Below are 24766 nucleotides of genomic sequence, written 5' to 3' on the forward strand. Positions count from 1 at the left end.
ATGTCAGTTGCTCCTCATTGCCTTCATAATAATGGCTGTTAGCCTAACACTTAAGACCTCATTGGTCCTGCCCCCTTGTGTCTTTCCAACCCTATAGACTACTTCATTTGAACATCCAACTTTTGCTCTAGGTGATCTGTATAGCTCCTTTCTACCTTAATTCATACTGTGCTTCTCACATGAAGTACTCTTCTTCTTTATCTCTACCTATCTAAATTCAAACGACTGTAGGCCCTAAATAAATTTTTTTTTTCTCTGTCAGGTCTTGAGTAGCCATTCTAGTATACCCTGATTTTTTTTCTGTATTCTGTATTCTACTGTTTGATAGTTCTCATTGTCTGTATCATTCATTTTAAGTTTAATTATATGTTGTTGTACTTAATTATCTCACATTCCCCTAACTATTTTGGCAGTTCCTGATAGACAATGATGATAAGTTAAACTACTTCATGTTCTAAACTTTTTTTTTTTGTATTCTCGTCAGTACACAGTATGATGCTTTGTGTATTATAGGTGCTCATTAAATTTTTTGAATTAAATAAATGAAACTATGTATTTATTGTTACTGTTAAATTAGTATGTTGGAAAGACAGCCTGGGACATAACTAATAGACCTTCATCTGTATCAGAATCCATGATAAATATATTGTAGTACTGTAGATACTTATAAGAAAATGTTTTCTCATTTTCTATTTGGTTTCTCTATTCCTCTAATGTAGGGTTTCTCAGTCTCAGCACTATTGACGTTTTGGGCTGGATAGTTGTTGTGCGAGGCTCTCCTGTGCATGGTATGATGTTAAACATCTCTGGTCTCTCCCTACTAGATGTCAGTAGTATCATCTAAGCTGTAACTAATGAAAATGTATCCAGACATTGCCAAATGTCCCCAGGGAGCAAAATCGCTGCCAGTTGACAGCCACTCTGGTGGTTTTAGCAGATTTTTTTTTCAACAGAGCATAAAAATGTAGATAAGCCAATTAAAATTATAATCTTATTGAAACTACCTTTGGGTTTTTTTTTTAAAGCGTTTTATTGAATTTCCATGCTATTACAAATACATGTTGCTGAACTATAAAGAATGCTATAGGGATGTGCTGCTTCAGTGCTATTCAGATTTATAACTTCAGTAGCTTATAAAGTCTAAGGTAAATTGTCAGAATGTTAAATTAGCTTTAGCAGGAAGCCTGGATGAACCACTTAGCAGGGAGCAGGGAAAACATAGGAATAGAGAGAAATCAAAGAGAATTAACAGGTTCCATCCTTAATTGTTCATCTTTCTCAGTGCAAAACGTCTCCATGTTATTTGTTCAAGTTATATATAAAGTGCCTTATGTTTGCTTACAAGAGTGCTAAATACTGAATGGAATATCTTTTTTAAAAAAGGTAGGACTGTTCCTGCTAAATATAATGCATTGTGAAAATATCACGCACACACACCAGAAACAACAAAAATAAGACAGTATATGTGATTACATGACAAGTGAATTGGGATAACCAGTGAATATTAAAAGTCTATAGAGAAGGGAGATCATCTTATCTTGGAATGGTCTTTTTCCAAGGAGTTTTCACTAAGAGCATTTTGCTTTTACTCTGCTCTTTCTCTAAAAATCAGACTATCTTTGTACTGTTATTCTCCTCATTCAAATTTTTACCAGAGTTTAGAGCTCATTTCATGGACCTGAAGTTGGATATTCTCCAGCCACACATTCCTCTAACTACAAGTTTCCAGTCAATAGTATGGGTTAATACAGTACTGTGAGTTCTGTTAACCTCTCTGCAATTAATTTGCAAGTGAAAATAAACTGTTTTACTGCTAAAAGTCATGATTAGCAGACCTTTCTTCCTGGTAGTCCTATTGTTTATTTTATAGTGTTAGAGTTTGAGAAGGAATAACAGATATGTTTGAGGTGAGGAGAACAGAAAAGTTTGAAAGATAATTGCTGGTTAATGCTAAAAATAAAAGCAGTGAAACGATCAGCTACAGCTCAGCTTAGCTGAATCTTCCACTGTCACTCCTGGCAAACATTTGAAGAGCAATCAGATTTTCTACCGTACAACGTCTTTAGTTTATGTTGTTTTTCCTTTTTTTAACTTAATTCTTATTTTTCATTGAAGTAATGCATTCACATGTTTTAAAAAAAATCAAACAATGCTAAAATAGCTCATGACAACAATAAAAACCGTCTGCTTTTTTCCTGCTGCTTCCAAAAGCAACTTCTTTCTTGTAGTTGTTTCTTCTGATGTTTGCATACATATTTCATACTGTGCCCTTTGCTGTATCTACTGTATTTTATTTTTTTATTTTGTTTTTTATAAATTTATTTACTTTTGGCTGCCTTGGGTCTTCGTTGCTGCGCATGAGCTTTATCTAGTTGTGGCGAGTGGGGGTTACTCTTCGTTGCAGTGTGTGGGCTTCTCATTGTGGTGGCTTCTCTTGTTGCAGAGCACAGGCTCTAGGTGCGTGGGCTTCAGTAGTTGTGGCGCGTGGGCTCAGTAGTTGTGGCTCACGGGCTTTAGAGCACAGGCTCAGTAGTTGTGGCTCACGGGCTTAGATGCTCCATGGCATGTGGGACCTTCCCGGACCAGGGCTCGAACCTGTGTCCTCTGCATTGGCAGGCGGATTCTTAAACACTGCACCACCAGGGAAGCCCCTCTATTGTATTTTAGACATTATATGTTGACTTCTGTATTAGTTTTTCTGTAGCTACCATAACATTATTATAAATGGCTTAAAACAACAAGTAGTTGTTATCTTACAATTCTGTAGTTTAGAGATTTTCCAGCTTTTGGTGACCACCTTCTTTCCAGGGTTCATCACCCCCTCCAACTTCGAAGCAAGCAACATCAGGAAGCCTAGTCTTCACACTGCCATCTCTCTTCCACTTTTAAGGTATCCTTGTAATTTTACACTGGGAACCACCAAGATAATCCAGAATAAATTCTCTGTTTTAAAGTCAGCTGATTAGCTTCATTCCATCTGTAAGTTTAATTCCACAAACCACGTAGCTAACGTATTCACTGGGGCGTTATTCTACCTACTATACTTCCCATTATGATAGATAAGAATATTATTAGCTCTCTTAACTTCCCCTCACTTTTACCTACTGTCCCTTTATAGTTAATATCACATTTTTTTTATTGAATCCATATTCAGTGTTTTCATTGTTTAGGGCTTGTAAATATTAGTGGCTGAACCAAGTGGTGTACTTCATTTATGCACAACTTTTTGTTTTTCCTATTATGCATAATTATCTCATTTTTTCCTTGTTAAAAATTTTTTTTCAAACTCTAGCTACATTTTCTCACTTCCTCCTACAGCTCTGTGAAATCTCTCACAGTACTCTTTACCACTTCTTCAAACTCATTAAATAATCTGATTTCTGCTTTTTACCTGGATACCTCTCTCCTATTCCTTCTCCATCAGAATAAGTAGTTGTTTATCTGTACTGAGGACCTATGAGTCTTTCTATATAAGCAATCTGCTAGCTTATAATTCTCTGCCTTCTACAGTACTTTATACCTACAATTCCTAAGTATTCGAGGAGTTCTAAGATGAATCACCTTGTCATTGGTATTTCCTTCTGCAGGTGCTTAGGGTAGTGCCTAGGGTGACCACATAATTGATCTTTATCTGAACATGGGATACTATAGGAGTAGGAAAGACAGATAAAAGAAAGTCAAAGAAGAAGGAAAGGAGGCAGTAGAGATAAATTCAGATTACTTTTAGCCTAGACCAAGAGATATAGAAATACACAATCTCACTAATTTAAATAAAATGTTGATTAAATTGGCATTTAAAATAGAGAAATTTTTGAATTATAAGTTTTTGCTTATTTTTAGAATAGCTTTATTTCTTTAAATATATACAAATACTAGGGTAATTAATATCAGACCTTAAAGTTAGTACTTTCTCAGAGCTTAACTAGCACCATCCAATCTTGTGCATGCTGACACATCATCCTGGTTTTTATGTTTTCCTCACAGCACTTACTGGATTGAAATTTTCTTATTTCTTTCTTTGTTTATTGCCTATATCCCCCGATAGAATGTAAGATCCATAAGTATAAGTACCAAGTCTGTTTTGTTCATTGCCTTCTCTCTAGCATGTGGAGTAATGCCTAGCATATAATAAGTACTCAATAAATATTTATCTAATGGATGAACAAAAGTGTTTGACATGTTATTTTAGCAAATAGATTAACAGAATTTTAGTAGCATATTAAAAGAATCTTTGTAAATAAGGCTTTAGAGATTCACAAATGTTTCTATCTTAGATAATTTAAATACTACTCTCCAATCTCATTTAATTATGGATTACACTCTTTGCATATCAGCAAGAGGTTAAGTTATGTTAGTCCTGGGCAAATTATCATATAATCTATGAGTTCTTCATGTTTACTGTAAACTATATTATGTGAAGTCCATGCAATGGAATTTCACTAGTGTTTATTAAAAATAAGACTACAAAACAAATTAAAACTGCAGATAAGGGAAATGGCATAGTTATAAATAAAGGCTTGTATCCAATATACTAATTACTAATGGTTTATGTCAAATTGTTAAAGATCTTAAAAGATTTCTAACTTTTTCCTAAATTTCTTTCTCTTTTAATTTATGAAACATAATAATACAAACTTAATTGTGTTCCAATGGTTAATCTATATGAGAGTTGTATGAAATTAAGAATGTATTACAGTTAATATTTTTAATGATAATTAAGTTTTCTATTGTTTAAATAAACTAAAGTCTGAAGAACATTCTCAGTCTTTAGAATAACATTTATATATGAAAACTTAATTCGAAGAAACATATTTTCTGACGCAGACAAGTATGACTTTGGTAAAAAAAGTCTGGGCATTGGAATGAGATAGATCTAGGTAAATGACACTTTTCTCCTTGCTTCCTGTCTATCCTTAAGCAAATTAACCTTTCTGAACCACAGAGACTGTACTGAGACAGTATATGTAAAAATGCCTAACATAATGCCCATTATAAATACTCAGTAAATTCTAGTTATCTTTCCTGGCTGGATGAAGTGAGAACAGAGACTCTTCTCATTTACCAAAATAGTGGAGAAGAATGATGAGGTTAAAAAATACCCATTTTGTGAGGTTGGCTATATTCACCTGTATTAAAAGAGGGGAGTTTCTAACAAAGGCATTTAGGAATCAAAGTTTGACCATATTTTAAAAAAATAACTCATTTATTTTTAAATAATTTTGGTCTAGTCTGTCTCATTTATCTTTATTCCGTCACCTTCAAGCATGTCCCTGCACCAAGGCTGATTTGAGTTTAAAAAACTCAGAAAGTTATAAGTCAGCCAACCTGGGTACCTCAATCCGTAGCTACTAAGGAATCTTTGAGAATGATTTGTTGATTTCATTTGTTCAGGCAGAATTCCAATGACTTCTCTGATACAGCACAGACATCTCTAGAAAATAGTTTCCTAGACCAGTGGCCCTCAAAATGTGGTAGGCACTCATTTGGAGGTCCCTGAGGTCAAAGCTATTTTTATAAGATGTATTTGCCTTTTTCACTGTAGGGGTCCTTAATATGTTTTAAGAGTACAGGGGTTCTGAGATGAAAAGTTGGAAAACCACCTACCGTGACATTTTATAAAGTTTTAAAGAAAGAATATGTGAAAGTGGGGTTTCTAGAGGAGCTAAAATTTTATCTAGGATTGTGTGGAAAAAATCATTTTGGTCGCTAAGTCATAAATTATATGATAATACAATTCAGAATGTCCTCTATCCTCCATTATGGCTATCAGGTGGAGGTATTTATTGGTGGTTAGATATACAGAGTGGATATAAAATCTGGAAACATAGGTAATATTATTTTATCACATATTGTAATGTGATATATAACCCTTTTTAGATAGTCAACTAATGTTCTAGACGTAGTAGCCACTCACAAGAATTAAGGGTTGGAGATACACATTTGACTTAGCCCGGCATGGGAGTGAGTAAGAGAACATCTGAAGAGAGTATACAGGGTAAAAAAAAAGAAGGGACATAAGGAAACATCATTTAAGTGATGAGTACAGGAAGAGTATCAAGCAGAGGAGACCAAACATGATGTGATGGAATTCAAGGATAGAAAGTTTCAGGAAGTAGGGGTGGTTAATATGTAGGTAAAGAATTTGATGTTTGTGTGTAAAAGTGAATAGTAGAAAACAACATAAAGGAACACCAGTAGGTAAGTGGGTAGGTAGTATATTCAGAAATTGAATACTATACGTTGGGGAAAATGAATGAGCAGAGCTCCACATTAACGTGGATGAATATCAAAGACACAATATGGAGAGAGAAAAAAGCAAATTGCCAAATGATACTTACATTGTAATACCATTAAATAAATAAAACAAAACTAATTACTGTTTAAAGCCCTAGGAGGTAAAACTATGAAGAAAAGATTTAAACTACATATAGGATAGTGGGTGCTTCTTTGGGTTAGGGGAGTGAGTATGATTATGTGAAAGGTTTAAACAGGGACCTATAACTGTATTAGTAATGCGGTATATCATAATTTAAGTAGTGAATACAGGATGTTAGTCATATTATTTGTAATACTTTGGGTATTTCTCAAAATTTTTAAAATTTAAAAATTTCTGAGACCAGGAAATTGTTCATAAGAATAAAAAAAAAATCTGTAATTTACTTCTAACATATTTAAAAGAAGATGAAGCCTTGTTCTCATTTTTTTCTACAAGTATAAATCAATGAAATCCTTGATACTAGTGATCTAATGAAATGGCTGAATAAGGAGGAGCATTTTAAAATTAAAAACGAATTAGTGCACACAGTATTCTTGCTATTTTAAAAACTGAAAGGTGGTAGAGAATATTTAATACAGTTTTTCAAGTTCAGCATATCTTTGAGACTGTGGAGTTGATTCTGTTCGTTTAAAAAGTACTTTGCTTTTAATTTAATGCCAGAAGTTTAAGTTCATTGTAACATTTGATATTAATGTGAATAAAGGACAAAAGTAAACTAAACCAAAAATAAAGATAAGCGCTCTGGGAAAAGATAAAAGGGTTGGTTTAAAGAAATGAGAATAAACCAATAAAATTCTTAAAAATATAGAAAAAATAATATATTTTATAGACATTTCAACTTCTCAAATAAAACTTTAGTATTCTAAAAGCTCCAAGAGAAATGGGCTGCCAGAAAAGTAAAACATTCTACATAATTCTCTCAATAATATGTAGCAAAACTAATTTTGTTATCAACACCCTGAGTTTTTCTTAAGTTGAAATATTCATTAAAAACATAAATATAATTTATGGAAATATAATTTAAAAGTAAATTATTGCTGACTATGTAAGAACTAATAATGCTTGTGGAGGTGAATTGTGTGTGGGGAGTGAGAAGTGGAGGATAAAAGAAAAGATGTTAAGAAAGAGAACAACACTGAAGGAGGGGGAGTTCAGTGAGGTGAGGAATATAGGAAATTGTAGAAAAACCACAGAGTTTTTAAGAAATTGCCATTGGTTTGAATGATATAATGATAGAATTGTAATGTGTGGCTTCAGAGGCAGGTAGGACCCAGACTGTAAAGAGCAAAGGAATTATAAATTTGTTTCTTTGTTGTGGTAATATATACCAAGCATAAAATTTACTGTTTCAGTCATTTTTAAGTGTAAAATTCAGTGACATTAAGTACATTCCAAACGTTGTGGAGCCATTGCCACGACCTATTTCCAGATATTTTTGATCATCCAAAACTGAAACTCTGTACCCATTAACAATAATTGTGCATTTCCCTCTGACCCCAGCTGCTGGTAACCCCTAATCTACTTTCTGTCTCTGTGAATTTAGCTACTCTAGGAACCTGATATAAGTGATATGATACAAATTTGTACTTCTGTACTGTTTTCACTCAGCTTATTTTCAAGGCTCGTCCATGTGTAACTTGTATTAGAACTTCGTTCCTTTTTATAACTGAATAATAATCCACTGTATGCGTATACCACAATTTGTTATTCATTTATGTGTTGATGGACACCTGAATTATTTCTACGTTTTGGCTATTGTGAATAATGCTGCTAGGAAAATTCACATACCTGTTTGAGCTCCTGTTTAAAATTATTTTGGGTATATACGTAGTTCTATTATTAACCTTTTTCGAGAAACTGCCAAAATGTTTTCCAAAGTGCCTGCACCATTTTATGTTCCCCCTGGCAATGCATGAGGGTTCCCCTTTTTCATATCCTCCCCAACAGTTGTAATTTTGATTTTCTTTTTGTAATAGCCATCCTAATGCATGTGAAGTGGTATTTCATTGTGGTTTTTGTTACATTTCAGTAATGACTACTGATGCTGAGCATCTTTTTATGTGCTTATTGGCCATGCGTATATCTTCTTTGAAAAAGCATCAATTCAAGTCCTTTGCCCATTTTGAATTGGGGTTTTGTTAATTGTTGTCATTTATATATTCTGGATATTAATCTCCTTTCAGATATAAGATTGCAAATGTTGTCTCATTCTGTGGGTTATAGTTTCGCTCTCTTTATGGTATTCTCTAATGTACAAATGTTTATAATTTTGATGAGGTCCAGTTTATCTGTTTTTTGGTTTGTTTCTCATGCTTTTGTTCTCATATTTATTAAAACATTGCTAAATCCGTGATCATGAAGATTTTCCTCTATGTTTTCTTCTAGGAATTTTATCATTTCAGCTCTCAAATTCAGGTCATTAATCCATTTTAGTTAATTTTTGTGTATGGTGTAAGATAAGCATCTGGGTTCATTCTTTGCATGTGAATATCCAGTTTTCCCAGCACTATTTGTTTTGTTTTGTTTTTTTTTTAACATCTTTATTGGAGTATAATTGCTTTACAATGTTGTGTTAGTTTCAGCTGTGTAACAAAGTGAACCAGCTATATGTATACATATATCCCCATATCCCCTCCCTCTTGCGTCTCCCTCCCACCCTCCCTATCCCACCCCTCTAGGTGGTCACAAAGCACCGAGCTGATCTCCCTGCCCAGCACTATTTGTTGAAGAGACCATTCTTTCCCATTCAATCCTCATTAAAAATAAATCGACCATATGTGAGTGTTTATTTCTGGTCTCTCAATTTTATTACAGTTTTCTATATGTCTGTCTTTATACCAGTACCACACTGTTTTATTACTGTAGCTCTGTAGTAAATTATGGAATTGTGAAGTATGAGTCCTCCAATTTTCTTCTTCCTTTTCAAGACTGTTTTGTCTATTAGAGTCCCCTTGGGATTTGATGTGAATTTTAGGATGGGTTTTTCTATTTCTGAAAAAAAACTTGACTGGGATTTTGATAATAATTCCATTGAATCTATAGATGTCTTTGGTAGCATTGTTATCTTAACAATAAGTCTCCCAGGCCATAAACACGGGATGGTTTCCATTTATTTAGGTCTTTAAATATTTGAGCATGTTTTGTTGTTTTCGGTATACAAGTCTTTCACCTCCTTGGTTATATTTATTCCTAATTATTTTAGTCTTTTTGATACTATTATAAATAAAATTCTTTCTTAATTTCCTTTTCAGATTGTCCTTTGGTAATGTTTAGAAATACAACTGGTTTTTACATGTTAATTTTGTACCCTGCATCTTTGAGATATGTTTCCTCTATATCAACTTTGATGAGAGTTTTATCATGAATGGATGTTGAATTCTGTCAGATGCTTTTTCTGAGTCTATTGAGATGGTCATGTGATTTTTATCCTTCCTTTTGTTAATGTGATGTAACACATTGATTTGTGGATGGATATTCAACTATCCTTGCATCCCTGAGATAAATCCCACTTCAGTATGGTGTATGATTCTTTTTATGTATCGTTGGATTCAGTTTGCTAGTATTTTGTTGAGGATTTCTGCATCTATATTCATCAAAGATATTGGCCTGTAATTTTCTTCTTCTTTTTCTTTTTTTTTTTTTTTTTTTTTTCATTTTTTTTTAAATTTATTTTTATTTATTTATTTTTGGCTGTGTTGGGTCTTCGTTTCTGTGCTAGGGCCCTCTCCAGTTGCGGCGAGCAGGGGCCACTCTTCATCGCGGTGCGCGGGCCTCTCACTATCACGGCCTCTCTTGTTGCGGAGCGCAGGCTCAGCAGTTGTGGCTCACGGGCCCAGTTGCTCCGCGGCATGTGGGATCTTCCCAGATCAGGGCTCGAACCCGTGTCCCCTGCATTAGCAGGCAGACTACCAACCACTGCGCCACCAGGGAAGCCCCTTTTTCTTTTTTTTTGAGTGGCTTTGTATGGGTATTAGGGTTATGGCGGCCTCATAGAATAAATTTGAGAGTGTTCCCTCCTCTTCATTTTCTGGGAAGAGTTTGAGAAGCATAGGTATTTGCTCTTCTTTATATGTTTGGTAGAATTCCCCTGTGAAGCTGTCTGGTCCTGGACTTTTGTTTATTTATTTATTTAATTACAAATTCAATTTCACTACTAGTGATCAGTCTGTTCAGATTGTGTATTTCTTCCTGATTCATTCTGAAGGTTGTAATTTCTAGAAATTTGTCCATTTCTTCTAGGTTTTACAATTTTTTGAGCATATAACAGTTCATAGTATTCTCTTGATTTTTTTGTATCTCTCTGATATTGGTTGTTATGTCTCTTTTTTCATTTTTTATCTTTTCAAAACCCATCTCTTGATTTTATTGATCTTTTCTGATGTGTTTATGGTCTCTATTTTATTTATTTCCTCTCTGATCTTATTATTTCCTTTTCCTGCTGACTTTCTGCTGTTTCTTCTTTTTCTAACTCATTTAGATGGAAGGTTAGGATGTTTATTTGAGATTTTTCTTGTTTCTCAAGTTAGGCCTGTATCACTATAACCTTCCCTCTTAGAACTGCTACTGCTGTGTCCGATAGATATTTTGAAAGTTGTGTTTCCATTTTCATTTGTCTTGAGATATTTTCTGACTTCCTCTTTGATTTCTTCATTGACCCATTGGTTTTTAGTAGCATGTTGTCAGTCTACACGTTTGTGCTTTTCCCGTTTTTTTCCTTGTAACTGATTTCTAGTTTCATACTGATGTGGTCAGAAAAGATGCTTAAGGGAATTTCTTTCCTCTTAAATTTGTTGAAACTTCTTTTGTGGCCTACCATGTGATCTATCCTGGAGAACATTCCATGTGCAGTTGAAAAGAGTGTGCATTCTGTTGTTTTGGGATCTAATGTCCTATAGATATCTGTTAGGTCCAACTGGTTTATTATGTCATTTAGGACCATTATATATATATATTTCTTAATGTGTTGAAATAAAACCTTTATTGATGATTTTTATAGATGATAATAGTATTGGGGTTATGTTTTTTTTTTCTGTTCTTTAGAAATACACACTGAAATAGAGAAATACGTTGTTTTTGTTTTTTTAATTTTTATTGGAGTATAGTTGATTTACAGGACCACTCTTGCCTTATTGATTTTCTTTCTGGTTGATCTGTCCATTGATGTAAGTGGGGTGTTAAAGTCCCCTACTATTACTGTGTTGTCAATTTCTCCCTTTATGTCTGTTATTATTTGCTTTACATATTTAGATGCTGCTGTATTGAGTGCGTATATATTAACAAATGTAGTATCCTTTTCTTGTATAGATCCCTTTATCATGATATAATGCCCTTCTTTGTCTTTTGTTATTGACTTCGATTTAAAATCTATTTTGTCTGATATGAGTAATGCTACCCCCACTTTCTTGTCATTTCTGTTTTCATGAAATATCTTTTTCCATTGCCTCACTTTTAGTCTGTGTGTTTCTTTAGTTCTGAAATGAGTTTCTTGTAAGCAGCATATAGATGGGTCTTGTTTTTTTATCCAATCAACTACCCTGTGTCTTTTGATTGGAGCATTTAGTCCACTGACATTTAAAGTAATGATTGATCTTTTTTTTTTTTTTGGTATGGTGTGAGCCACTGTTCTAACTTCATTGACTTACACTTGGCTGTTCTTGAGGTATTTTCTAATTTCCTTTGTGATTTCTTCTTTAAGGCAGAAGGGTGTGTTGATTAATTTTCTACATATTTGTGAATTTTCCAGTTTTACTTCTGTTACTGATTTCTAGTTTTATCCTACTATAGTCAGGAAAGATACTTTGTATTATTCTAATCTATTAAAATATATTGAGGCTTGTTTTGTGACCTAACATATGATCTGTCCTGGAGAATATTACATGTGTACCAGAGAAGAATGTATATTCTGCTGTTTAGTGAATTGTTCTGTATATAGCTATTAGGTCAAATTGGTGTATAGTGTTGCTCAAACTCTCTGTTTCCTTATTAATGTGTCCATTTGTTCTATCCATTATTGAAATGGGTGTATTAAAGTTTTCAGCTATTAATGTAGAAAATTTTATTCCTCCCTTCAATACTGTCAGTTTTTGCTTCATATATTTTGGGGGTGTCTTGTTAGGTGTGTAGATGTTTATAATTGTCATATCTTCCTGATGTATTGAAACTTTTATTAGTGATATAATTTCCTTTTGCATCTATTGTAACCTTTTTCAACTTAGTCTATTTTACCTGATAATAATATTCCCTCCCCACTCTCTTTTGGTTTACCATTATTATTCTCTTTCTCCATTATACAGTACTTCATGTATATTAGGGATATGATAATTGTGTTCTTTTTTTGAAAATAAGCTGAATAATGCTAAGCAGTTAGTACATGTTTTATCTAGAGCATTTACAGCTTTCAAGTTTATAATAAACAAGAGCAGTGTTTCTTCTTGCAAAATAGGAAAAAAAGACTAATGTGTTACAAGAGGAACTACTTCAGCAGTGTTCTTTTGTATCTTTTGATTCATTCAATATACACAAATAATTATAACAAATAAAATAATATTAAAGGTGAGCCAAATACTCAGGTAGAAAACACAAGGGTGATTATAATTCCATTATCTCTTTATAGAAAGATCTGTTTATTAAACAGCATTTCAGAGTAAATATTCTTTTCATACTACTTTTGATAATGTGCCAGACTTTTGTGTGACAATAGCTTCTATACATCATCTTTTCACACTAATAACTAAAAAATTAAAGAATGGCAGAGAAATAAATTATCTACCAATAATTGCTAAGTGGGCTCTCGAGGTCCGTGTTTGAAGTGATATCTTGTAAATATTTATGGTTTGGGTTGATCTTTCATGTTTGTAAATCGTTATGTGAAAACACACTTCAAAGATACAGATAAGGCCGTATATTATCATAAGGTGGATGATTTTTAAAGGACCTCTTTAGCTGAATTAGGAATCTGTTTACTTACTTGCAAAGTTTTGAATCCATTATTACTGAGATGTATATTTCTCCCTACTTTCATTCTTTCAGGATGATCTCACAAACTGTTAAAATAAATATAATAATTCTCTGAGTGAGCAGTATAGTATGTTGGTTAAGAACACAGTCTCAGTGGTCAAACAGCTTGGCTACTTCTTAGCTCTTTGACGCTGAACAAATTACTTAATCTTTCTGTACAATGATTTCCTCAACTATAAAATAATACTCATACTATAGGATTGTTTCTAAGACTTACTCATATAAGACAGTGAATGGCACATAGTAAATGCTCCTTAAGTGATAGCTGGTATTATTAATATTGCCAGGCGCAATTGTAGGTACTGGAGAGAAACGAATAATATATTCATTCCTGTTCTAAAACCCCAGGAAGTAGTAGAGACAAATAACTAAGGAGATAATTAAAATTCGGTGAGATAAGAGCAGTTGTAGTATTATAATATGTATCTTGACTCTACTATTCAGGTAGAATCTGTAAAGTTCAAGTGTTTGTATATTGCATTTCCTAGAGATGATTCTAAAACATAAGATCTTGAAAATGACTGAACTTGCGCTCTAATAAGAAAGCAATGTAATTTAATATCTATGTGCATAGAATTATCTTTTACAATGAAATATATATCTAGACAGTTAATATCAGTTGATATGCAGTAGTTCTTCACATCAGTCTTTCTCATTCAAGAAATGATGATAGAGACTCCAGTTCTGGCAATGACAGAGTTACGTGAATTGAGTAGCCCTTTGACTGAAGATAACTATGAAAGCTGGATAGAGTATTGGGTTGGCCAAAGTTTGTTTGGGTGTTTTGTAACATGTTATGGAAAAACCCAAATGAACTTCTTGGCCAGCCCAATATATAAAACAAGTGTTTGATGGAGTTGGAGAGCTATCAGTTTAAGCAGAACTTGAGAGATTATGATCCTTGACAGAATAGAAGCATAGGAGGTGAACCCCACATTGACCCTGGCTTTTTCCCTCAGGACAGTTTTCAGTTACTAGTATAGAAAACTAGAGCCCAAGTGAAAATGAATCTTAACTCATTAGGCAACTTTTTACCAGCTCTTAAAATCTGTACGTACAGGTTGAAATTCCAGGGAATTCATTAGAAAACAATCTGGAAGGCTCTAGAGGTTAGCAGAGATTTCAGCAGCTGTATAACTGAGGGAAAGGTTGAAATTAAGCCTTGCCAAGATGGAAGGGCCTTGGGAGACAACACGAACTTAGTTGAGACCACAGAGAATCACACTTTAGGTGTGAAGGCAAAATACTAAAATACATCAGCCCTGGACTTCCCTGGTGGCTCAGTGGCTAAGAATCCACCTGCTAATGCAGGGGACACAGGTTTGAGCCCTGGTCTGGGAAGATCCCACATGCTGTGGAGCGACTAAGCCCATGCGCCACAACTACTGAGGCTGCGCTCTGGAGCCCGTGAGCCACAACTACTGGGCCTGCGTACCACAACTACTGAAGCCCATGTGAGAAGCCCGTGCACCGCAACAAAGAGTAGTCCCCACTCGCTGCATCTAGAGAAAGCCTGTGCACAGCAATGAAGACCCAATGCAGCCAAAAATAAACTAATTAATTAAAAAAAAATACATCAGCCCTAATAATGACTAAAACCACTGGTACTCTGTCTGCCTGCAAGAAGAAAACTGTAACCCTTTTGTAAGAGGATAACATCATTCAGAGACTACAGTATTTCTCAAACTTAATGTCAGTCATGTCATTAGGAATTAAAGGCATGCAAATAAGCACTATCAGGTGATTGAAAGTCAAGAGGGAAAAACAGACCCCCAGGTGATTCAGATGTTGGAATTATCAGATAGATATTTAAAAATAATTGCAATTAAAACGTTTACAAAAATAAGGAGAAAGACGGAGATTTTACCTGAGATCTAAAATCTGTTTGTTTTTTTTTTTAAAGAGTCAAATGGAAAGTGTAGAAGCGAAACACACCTTAAATGAAATGAAGAGTTCATTAGATAGGTTTAGTGCATGATTAGGCACAAAGAAATAGTGAATAAATGAGCAGAAAGAGACTTGAGTCAAAAATAGCCATATTGACACACACACACACGCACACACACACAAAAGATAAAGCCAAAAAGGATGATCCTAAGACACGTCTGGCATATGGTAAAAATGTCTAGCATTTAGAAAGAGAATGATACAATAGCAATATTTGAAAAAATACTGATTGAGAATTTTGTAAAATTGAAGATGTCAATCCACAAATGCAAGAAGCAAGACAAGTGTTATACGTATATATACACACAGCTAAGCATATTGTAGTCAAGCTGCTGAAAAACAAAAACAGAAAAAAACTCATTAACTTTGTTTTCTGCTTATTCAGTCTTTCAGAATAGTCAATGCCTTTAGCAACCATAGTTTTCCTGTTTAACTCCAATGTTTTCTGACATTTTCGGGAAATTCAGCATTCCTATTGATGGCTTCTGACACGGTTAGTGTCTCAGCATCCTTGTTCCTAAACCTCTCCTTCTCCAACTTCATTATTGTCTTTAAAAGAGTCACAGCATATGAGCTTTTAACTTCCATGGTATATCAAACCATATGTTCAAGAAGAAAAGTAAATAATTTTTTAAGGTGTCTTGGGATGTTCAGTAGGCATTCTACTCAATACTAACTTTATTGGAGTTAGTATAATGCAAGAGACTTGCTGGTCTTAGGTTAACTAAGTTTCTCATAATGTGAGTATCGGCCAAACAGACTAAGGTTCTCATATTTTTAAACACATTTTACTGGTACAGCACGGCCTCTAAAGTCAAACCAGCTACTTCATTCTTGGCTCAATTAAAGAAACAATAGTCAGTTCTGATTCCGAAAGAAAAACTGTCTGTTTGAGTTATAATATTGAGGAAGATTGTGTGTAAATTTTCACAGTTGAGTCTTTCTAAGGTATTGACAATTCTGACCCATTTTTTGCCTTACATGTTGATTTAAAGTAATATAGGAATAACAGTATTTATTTTTTTCTAACTTAAAAAGTTTTTCAATCTTTTTCTTTTTTAATTTTTATTTTATATTGGAGTATTGTTGATTAACAATGTGTTAGTTGCAGGTATACAGCAAAGTGATTCAGTTATCCATATACATGTATCTATTCTTTTTCAAGTTCTTTTCCCATTGAGGTTATTACAGAATATTGAGCAGAGTTCCCTGTGCTATGCATTAGGTCCTTTTTGGTTATTTATTTTAAATATAACAGTGTATATATATCATTCCCAAAAGGATTCATGTAATTTAAATGTCTTCCTTCAGGATACCAACTTTTAGGACTCTTTCCTGACCATGACATCTTATTTGGATCTCCCTCCAATTTTGTTTTTCCCATGGAACAGGTTTTTCCCATCAACTTGTCATGATTTCCAGTTCCTTGATTTGTTACAATTCCTTCAGTTTTTATGGTTGGCTTTATTATCAGCCAAACCTCAGGATCAACCATTTCAAAAGTACACTTACTGCCACAAGCAGGCCCTCCTTCCCTGGAAATTTTGTCATTTTCCTATTTGTAGTCTCTAGCCTAGGTTCTTTTTCCATCGCAGTCTCTCCATTTTTAATTTGGGCTGTGAAGGAGTACTGGAGAGATTATCATCCTATAGATTTGTTCCATGGCTGACTCGCTTTTTTCACCACAGAAAGAAAATAAAAGAGAAAAGTGAAGATACACAGATATTCTGCAATCGAGCATGGATAAATAGAATATTATTAGTAACACCTGTCATTTTAGTAAGACAGAAGGCTAATTTACCTGACAAAAGTTAGAGAGATAGGCATGGTTTAAAATCTTGGGCAAAAACGGAAATTTAGAATACTTGCTATCATATGCACAGGTAATGTATGAGTTGGCCATATATAATCAGAAGAGCTGTTAAGCATTAGTCATGTCTGAGCTGCAGTTAAATAGCATACATTTATAATAAATTCTTTCACTTTCTTTTGTGTTTCCCAGGAGTATATAACAATGTTTGTACAAAGTAGGTGCTGAAAGGATTATTAAATAAAAGTAATTGTCAGTAGTATTTCTGGGAATTACTAAAGAAGAGAATACTGCATATATCAGGGAACATATCTAACACTCATACTAAATAATGTATTATAAGTTTATAATAAAAGTTTAAAAACAGTAAAGATAAATAAGGATACACAATGATTAAAATTGTTTATTAATTTAAGATAAGGATCTATTTCAACACTTTGGAGATAATTTAGAAGAGACCTACAGGAATATTCAAAGATTTAGAAAGTCAGATTTATGATAAGCTGAGAATTTTTAAGTTACTAAAGAGAAAGCTGAGAAATGATTTAACCATCTAGTACACAGAACTGATATATATATATATATATGAGTTAATATATATATATCAGACTCATATATATATATGTCTGAACATTTGTTTGATATATACACCAAAGACAGAACAAAAGAAAGTATGAATTGCAAAATGAGGGATTTTTAGTATATATCCTAAAGGGGAAAAGTATACAAAATGAGACACTGGAATAGATTACTATAGAAGATAATGTACTTTCTTTTCTAAATTATTAAAAATTAAAATAGATTTTATAAACTTATTTCATACCTACTTTACTGAAAATTAAAATAGATTTTTTATGGTTATGTCATACCTATTAATTATAAGTACTAGGCCAAGTTCTGTAATAGACACACTGTTCCTGACTTTTCAGAGTTCTGTAGCAGAGAGTTATATAAGCAGTAAGTTTTAAAAAGGGACATTTTATACTGATAAAAGTGTCAATACATCAGGAAGAAGTAACAATTATAAACATACACATGTACCTCACAACAGAGTTGGAAATATATGAAGCAAAAACTGACAGAATTGAAGGGACAAATAGACAATTCAACAGTAATAGTTGGAGACTTCAGTACCCCACTTTTAGTAATAGACATAACTGTGTAGAAGAACAATGCATTATAGTCTAGATTTACAAGCACAGCAATAGAAATAGATATACAGTATAGATAGACTAGAGTCCATGAGTTCATGATTAACTACTCAAGGGGGAAGGAGTAGTGGAGGCGTGGGAGAGTAATATCCAAAGTAATTTCCCAGAAAAATTGACTTTTCATTTAGGTTTTAAAGAATGTATAGCTGTCTGCCGCCAGGAGGACAGCTCTTCAGTTAGAGAAGAACTCTGTAGGCAGTGTATACAAAGATATGGATGTGTGAAAAACTTTGGCTCTTTGGGCATCTATATGTGGTTTTGAATTGTTGAGACTTTAGCATGTGCATTGAGGTGGACTGGAGAAGCAATAGTACTGGGAAATGAGACTGAAGAGGTGTTATTCTGTCTCAAAACAGTGAAGAATATAGGTAATGTACAGTATTTATTAACAGTACTTATAAAAAATTGCTAAGCATCTATGAAATATAAAGAAATTGAGTTGGAAGGGAATCAAATTTTAATTCTTACTGTTCTTTCACTTCTTGAATTTGCTAGTTATGTGTATCTGGTATATTTTTAAAAAATAATTTAAAGTTTTTGATCCTGTTTAGGATTTTCTTTAATTATATATTAACTTTAACATTGAAACCTGTAAAGCCTGACAGTTGCTCTGTAGAGATTTTGAACAAAAATCTATTTCAGTCCTTCTACTGTACAGTGTGTTATTTGCAGTTATCACAGCTTTCTACTTTTAGTAGTAACTAAGATGTGCATATTCATTAATTCTGCATTAGTCATACAATGTTCTGTGAAACACTGACATCCTAAAAATATTACTAAATGATTCAAGTGGGAGGAATAAAAGTATTTGCAGGCCTCTCAGTTCCTTTACCACCTTTCATCCAATGATATGCTTCACCCAATGATATCCTTCACCCTTCCTAAACCACTGGCTCCAATGGTCATACCCTAGGCTTTTTTATTACTGATAACTATAACCCCTCTGTAATTTTTATTTCAATCATCCCTTTCACCAATCACCACTTCTTTCTCTAACTCGTCTAGTAACTCAACTGCAATTGATCTCACTTGGACCTCCAATTCACTGCCCTTCGATTAGCTCTTTTCCCTTTTCATTTCCCTTCTTATCTGATTTACATTCTGTGGTCAATCTTTATAATTACTCCTATGCACACATCTTTAATTTTCAAGTCTTACTCATGTTGCACTGTGCTTGCTTGGCTGAATAATGCTTACTCAAAGATAACAGATACTAATCCCTGGGACTCTTTTACCTTATAATGAAAACAAGTATCTGCAGATATGATTAAGTTAATGATCTTGAGGTGGGGAGATTATTTTGGATTATCAGGGTGAGCCCTCAATCCAATCACAAGTGTCCTTATAAGAGAGAGGTAGATGAAGATTTCATACAGACAAAAGAAGGCACAAGCACAGAGGCGAAGGCCATGTGAATTGGAGGCTGAGATTGGAGTCATGTGGCCAAAAACCAAGGAATGCGGCAGCTACCTGAAGCTGGAAGAGGCAGAGAGCAGATTCTCCCCTAGAGTCATTGGAGAGAGTGTGGCCCTATTGACACCTTGACTTCAGTGATAATCTTGTATCAGTGATTTTGATTTCAGACTTTTGGCCTCGTAAACTGTGAGAGAATAGATTTTTAGTTGTTTGAGCTACCAAGTTTGTGGTGATTTGTTACAGTAGCCACAAGAAACTAATACACTTGGCTAATTCATAAAGCTGATGAAATCCTAACTTTCCATCTATTTTGGGCCTGCTTTCTTACAGCTAAATAAAATGGAGAAAAACGTGTAACCGTACTGACTCATCTGTCTTTAGATTCATGATCACTAACTTCATATGGGTCTGTTTATTTCAGTCTATTTCTCTAGTACAGGAGTTGGCAAAACTTTTTTGTAAAAGTTAGTAAGATTTTTAAGACTATGGGCCATATGGTCTCTGTCATAACTGTTCCACTCTGCTGTTATAGCACAAAAGTAGACGTAGATATAATACATAAACAAATGAATGTGGCTATTTTCCAATAAAACTATATTTTTAAAAAAGCAGCAGGCCTGATTTTGCGAAGCCCTGCCCTAATACATTCTCTCTCCCATAATATTAGATGGCAGTTGTACCTTCCTCTAAATCTTTAGTTCTCCAGCACCTCCTCCCCAATCCTTTCTATTAGCTTATGATCTTGTTTCTTATGTTAGGGAGTAAAGAAAAACAGTCTAATACAACTTTCCTATGTTTTCATCATATCAGTCTACCTTCATCTGAATCCAGACAGTCTGCTTTCTTGTGCATTGCCCATGAAAATACATATACATGAAAAATCATGTAGGCTTCTACGAAAGTTCAAGCCATTCATTTGTGTACTAAATCTGATCCCTTTTCATCCGTCCAAATATGTAGCTCTCACAATTTACAAGTCTCCTGAATCTTTACTTTTCTCTTTCTACTTGATTTTTCTCATTAGCATACAGTTATGCTGGTATTTTCCCATCCTTTAAAGAGATATCTTTTGATTCCCTTTTTTCAGTTATTGACCCATTTATCTTTTTTCCTCTTTAATAAGTCTTCCCTTTATTGTGTAGAAAATTTCTGTACTCTCTATCTACAGCTTCTCTCCTCCCATTCTTTTTCTCTCTTTTTAAAAATTATGTAAAGATTCAAACGTGTAAAAGAGTGACTAGTGTAATAAATCCTAATTTACCCATTACAAACCTTCAACATTTAATAATTTATGGCCACACTTGTTTCATTTCTACCCCTAGTCTCCCCATACACCACTGGATTATGTTCAAGGAAATTCCTGTCATCACATAATTTTATCCACAGATATTTCAGTATGTATCTCTCAAAGGTGAAAACACTTCAGTGTTTAAACATAACCACAATACCATTATCATACCTAAAAAATTAACATTATTATCTTGATATCCTCAGATACTCAGTATATGTTCAAATTTTCCAGATTTGTCTTATAATTTTTCTTTATTTTTACTGTTGATTTGTTAGAATCAGTATCCAAACAAAATTGTTTTGACTTGATGTGTTTAAGTATTTTTAAGTCTAAAAGTTTCCTCTTTCCACCCTTTTTTTCCATTCAAATTATTTTCTGAAAACACCCCATTTTCCCAACACCATTTGTTGAAGAGACTGTCCCGTACCTATTGTGTATTCTTGACACCTGTGTCAAAGATCAGTTGGCAGTATATAAGTGGATTTATTTCTGGGCTCTGTATTCTTTTTCATAGGTTTATGCCTCTGTCTCTGCAGTACCATACTATTTTAATTACTTTTGCTTTGTAATATATTTTGAAATCAGGAAATGTGATGCCTAGAGTTTTGTTATTGCTCAAAATTGCTTTGGATATTTGAGGTCTTTTATGGTTACATATTAATTTTAGGCTTGTTTTTTCTATTTCCTTAAAAAAATGCTCTTAGGATTTTGATAGGGATTGCATTGAATCTGTAGGTTGCTTTGGGTAATATAGACATTTTAACAGTATTATGTCTTCCACTCTATCAACCCAGATGCCTTTCCATTTATTTCTGTCTTTTAAAGTATATTTTAGCAATGTTTTGTAGTTTTTGGTATACAAGTCTTTTGCTTTCTTAATTAAATTCATTTCTAAGTATTTTGTTCTTTTTGATACTATTGTAAAGGGGACCGTTTTCTTAATTTACTTTTTGGATAGTTTGTTGTTAGTGTATAGAATGTAACTGATTCTTTTTTTTTTTTTTGTATATTGATTTGGTATCCTGCAACTTTACTGAATTACTTTTTTAGCTTATAACAGTTTTTTTGTGTGTCTTGAGTTTTCTATACATAGGATCATGTAATCTGCAAAGAGATACAGTGTTAGTTCTTCCTTTCCAATTTGGATGTATTTTATTTCTTTTCTTGCCTAGTTGCCCTGGCTATGGCAATTACAGAATTATAGAATTGCAGTACTATATTAAATAGAAGTGATAAGAGTGGGCAACCTTGTCTTATTCCTAAGCTTAGAGGAAAAGCTTTCAGTTTTCCTTTGTTGATTTCGATTTTTTTTCACTGTGGACTTTTCACATATGGCCTTTACTATGTTGAGGTACATTTCTTGTACACCCAATTTGTTGAGGGTTTTTAACATAAATGTGTGTTGAATTTTAAGTGCCTTTTCTGTATCTATTGATGATCATGTGATTTTTATCCTTCATTTTGTAAACATGGTTTATCCCATTAATTGACTTAGTTATGTTGAGGCATTTTTGTATCCCAGGGATAAATGCCACTTGGTTATGGTGTATTACCTTTCAATGTGCTGTTGAATGTGGTTTGCTAGTATTTTGTTGAGGATTTTCGCGTGTGTGTTCATCAGGGTTGCTGGCTTGATATTTTCTTATCTTATAGTGTCTTTCTCTTGCTTTGATGTCAGTGTAGTGCTAGCATCATAAAATGCATTTGGAAGTGTTTCCTATACTTCAATTTTTTGAAGAGTTTAAGAAGGGTTAATGTTACTTTTTTAATGTTTTGTAAAATTTACCAGTGAAGTCATCTGGCCTGGGGTTTTCTTTCTGGGGAGATTTTTCATTACTGATTCAGTCAACTTACTAGTTAAAGGTCTGTTTGGGTTATATATTTCTTCGTGATTCAGTTTTGGTAGATTGTATGTTTGTAGGAATTCATCCATTTCTTCTACATTACACAATTTGTTGGCATATAAATGTTCATAATAGTGTCATGATTCTTTTTATTTCTGTGGTATCAGTTGTAATGGTTCCTTTTTCATTTCTGATTTTATTTGAATCATCTTTCTTTTGTAGTCCAGCTAAGAGTTTGTCAATTATTTGTTTTTTCAAAAAACCAACTTAGTTTCCTTGATTTTTAAAATGATTTTCTATTATCTATTTTGTTTATTTCTGCTTTAATATTTGCTGTTTCTTTCCTTTGACTAACTTTGTTGCTCTTCTAATTCCTTGAGGTATAAAGTTAGATTATTTGAGATTTTTCTTCTTTTTTTAAAATGTAGTATTTGTCACTATAAAACTCCCTTTTGACACTGCTTTTTCTGTGTCCCATAAGTTTGGGTGTGCTTTCTATTTCTTTTCATTTGTCTCAAGTTGTTTTCTAATTTGCCTTTTGATCTATTCTTTGGCCCAGTGACTGTTCAAGAGTATGTTGTTTTTCCACATATTTGTGAATTTTCCAGTTTTCCTTATATTATTGATTTCTAGTTTCATTCCATTGTGGTCAGAAAAGATACTTGCTATAATTTCAGTATTCTTAAATTTGTTGAGACTTGTTTTGTGACTTAACCTGTGATCTATCCTGGAGAATGTTCTGCGTGCACTTGAGAAGAATGTATAGTCTGTTGCTATTGGATACAGTGTTCTATATATGTGTGTTAGGTCCATTTGAACTGTAGTGTTTTTCAAGTCTACTGTTTCCTTGCTGATTTTCTGTCTGGATGTTCTGTCTATTATGTAAAGTGGGGTATTGAAATCTCCTACTATTGTTGTATTGTAGTCTATTTCTCCCTTCAAATCTATGAATATTTGCTTTATTTATTTAGGTACTCTGATGCTGAGTGCCTATATATTTATAATTGTTATATCTTCCTGTTGACTTGACCCTTTAACATTATATAATAGCCTTCTTTCTCTCTTGTGACAGTTTTGGATTTGAACTCTATACTGTCTGATATAAGTACATCCACCGCTGCTCTCTTTTGTTTACCACTTGCATAGAGTATCTTCTTGCATCCTTTCACTTTCAGCCTATGTGTGTACTTATTTCTAAAGTGAATCTCTTGTGGACAGCATATAGTTCAATCTTCTTTTCTTTTTTAAAATTTTACGCATTGAGTCACTGTATGTCATTTGATTTGGGAGTTTAATCCATTTACATTTAATACAACTATTGATAGCTAAGGACTTACTATTGCCATTTTGTTCACTTTTTCTAATATTTTGTAGTTTTTTGTTCCGTTCTTCCTCTCTTGCTTTCTTCCTTTGTGATTTGATGGTCTTTTGTTACTGGTATGCTTTGAGTCCTTTCATGTATATCATGTGTTTTTGCTTTGTGGTTACCATGAGATTTTCATTAAATATCTTATATTTATCACAGTCCATTTTAAGCTGATAACAATTTAATTTCAATAGCACACAAAACTCAACACTTTTACTTTTCTCTCCACCATACTCCTTGTGATGTTGATATCATAATTTGTATCCTTTTTATTGTGTATCCATCTCTAATTTTTTAAAATTTAATCTTACTATTGTCTCTTAACTTTAATACTAAAGTTAGAAGTGATTTACACACCACTATTGAGTTATTATGGTATTCTGTATTTGTCTATAGATCTATCTTTCCCAGTAAGTTTTATACTTTAATATGCTTTCATGTTACTATTTAGTTTCATTTTGTTTCAACTTGAAAAACTCCCTTTAGCATCTCTTGTAATGCAGGTCTAGTAGTGATGGGCTCCTAAGCTTTTGTTTCTCTGGGAATCTTTATATCTCTTTCATTTTTCAAGGATAATTTTGTCAGGT

At 33.5% G+C, this 24766-nt stretch overlaps 1 protein-coding gene across 4 annotated transcripts in view; it reads left to right on the top strand.

Moving 5' to 3' along the window:
* GPHN (gephyrin) overlaps window positions 1–24766 on the top strand; it is a 626292-nt gene that overhangs the window by 190847 nt on the left and 410679 nt on the right. The gene's annotated exons all lie outside the window — the stretch shown is intronic.

This window comes from Balaenoptera ricei, chromosome 2 (genome assembly GCF_028023285.1).
Source record: "Balaenoptera ricei isolate mBalRic1 chromosome 2, mBalRic1.hap2, whole genome shotgun sequence".
Classification (NCBI taxonomy): Eukaryota; Metazoa; Chordata; class Mammalia; order Artiodactyla; family Balaenopteridae; genus Balaenoptera; species Balaenoptera ricei.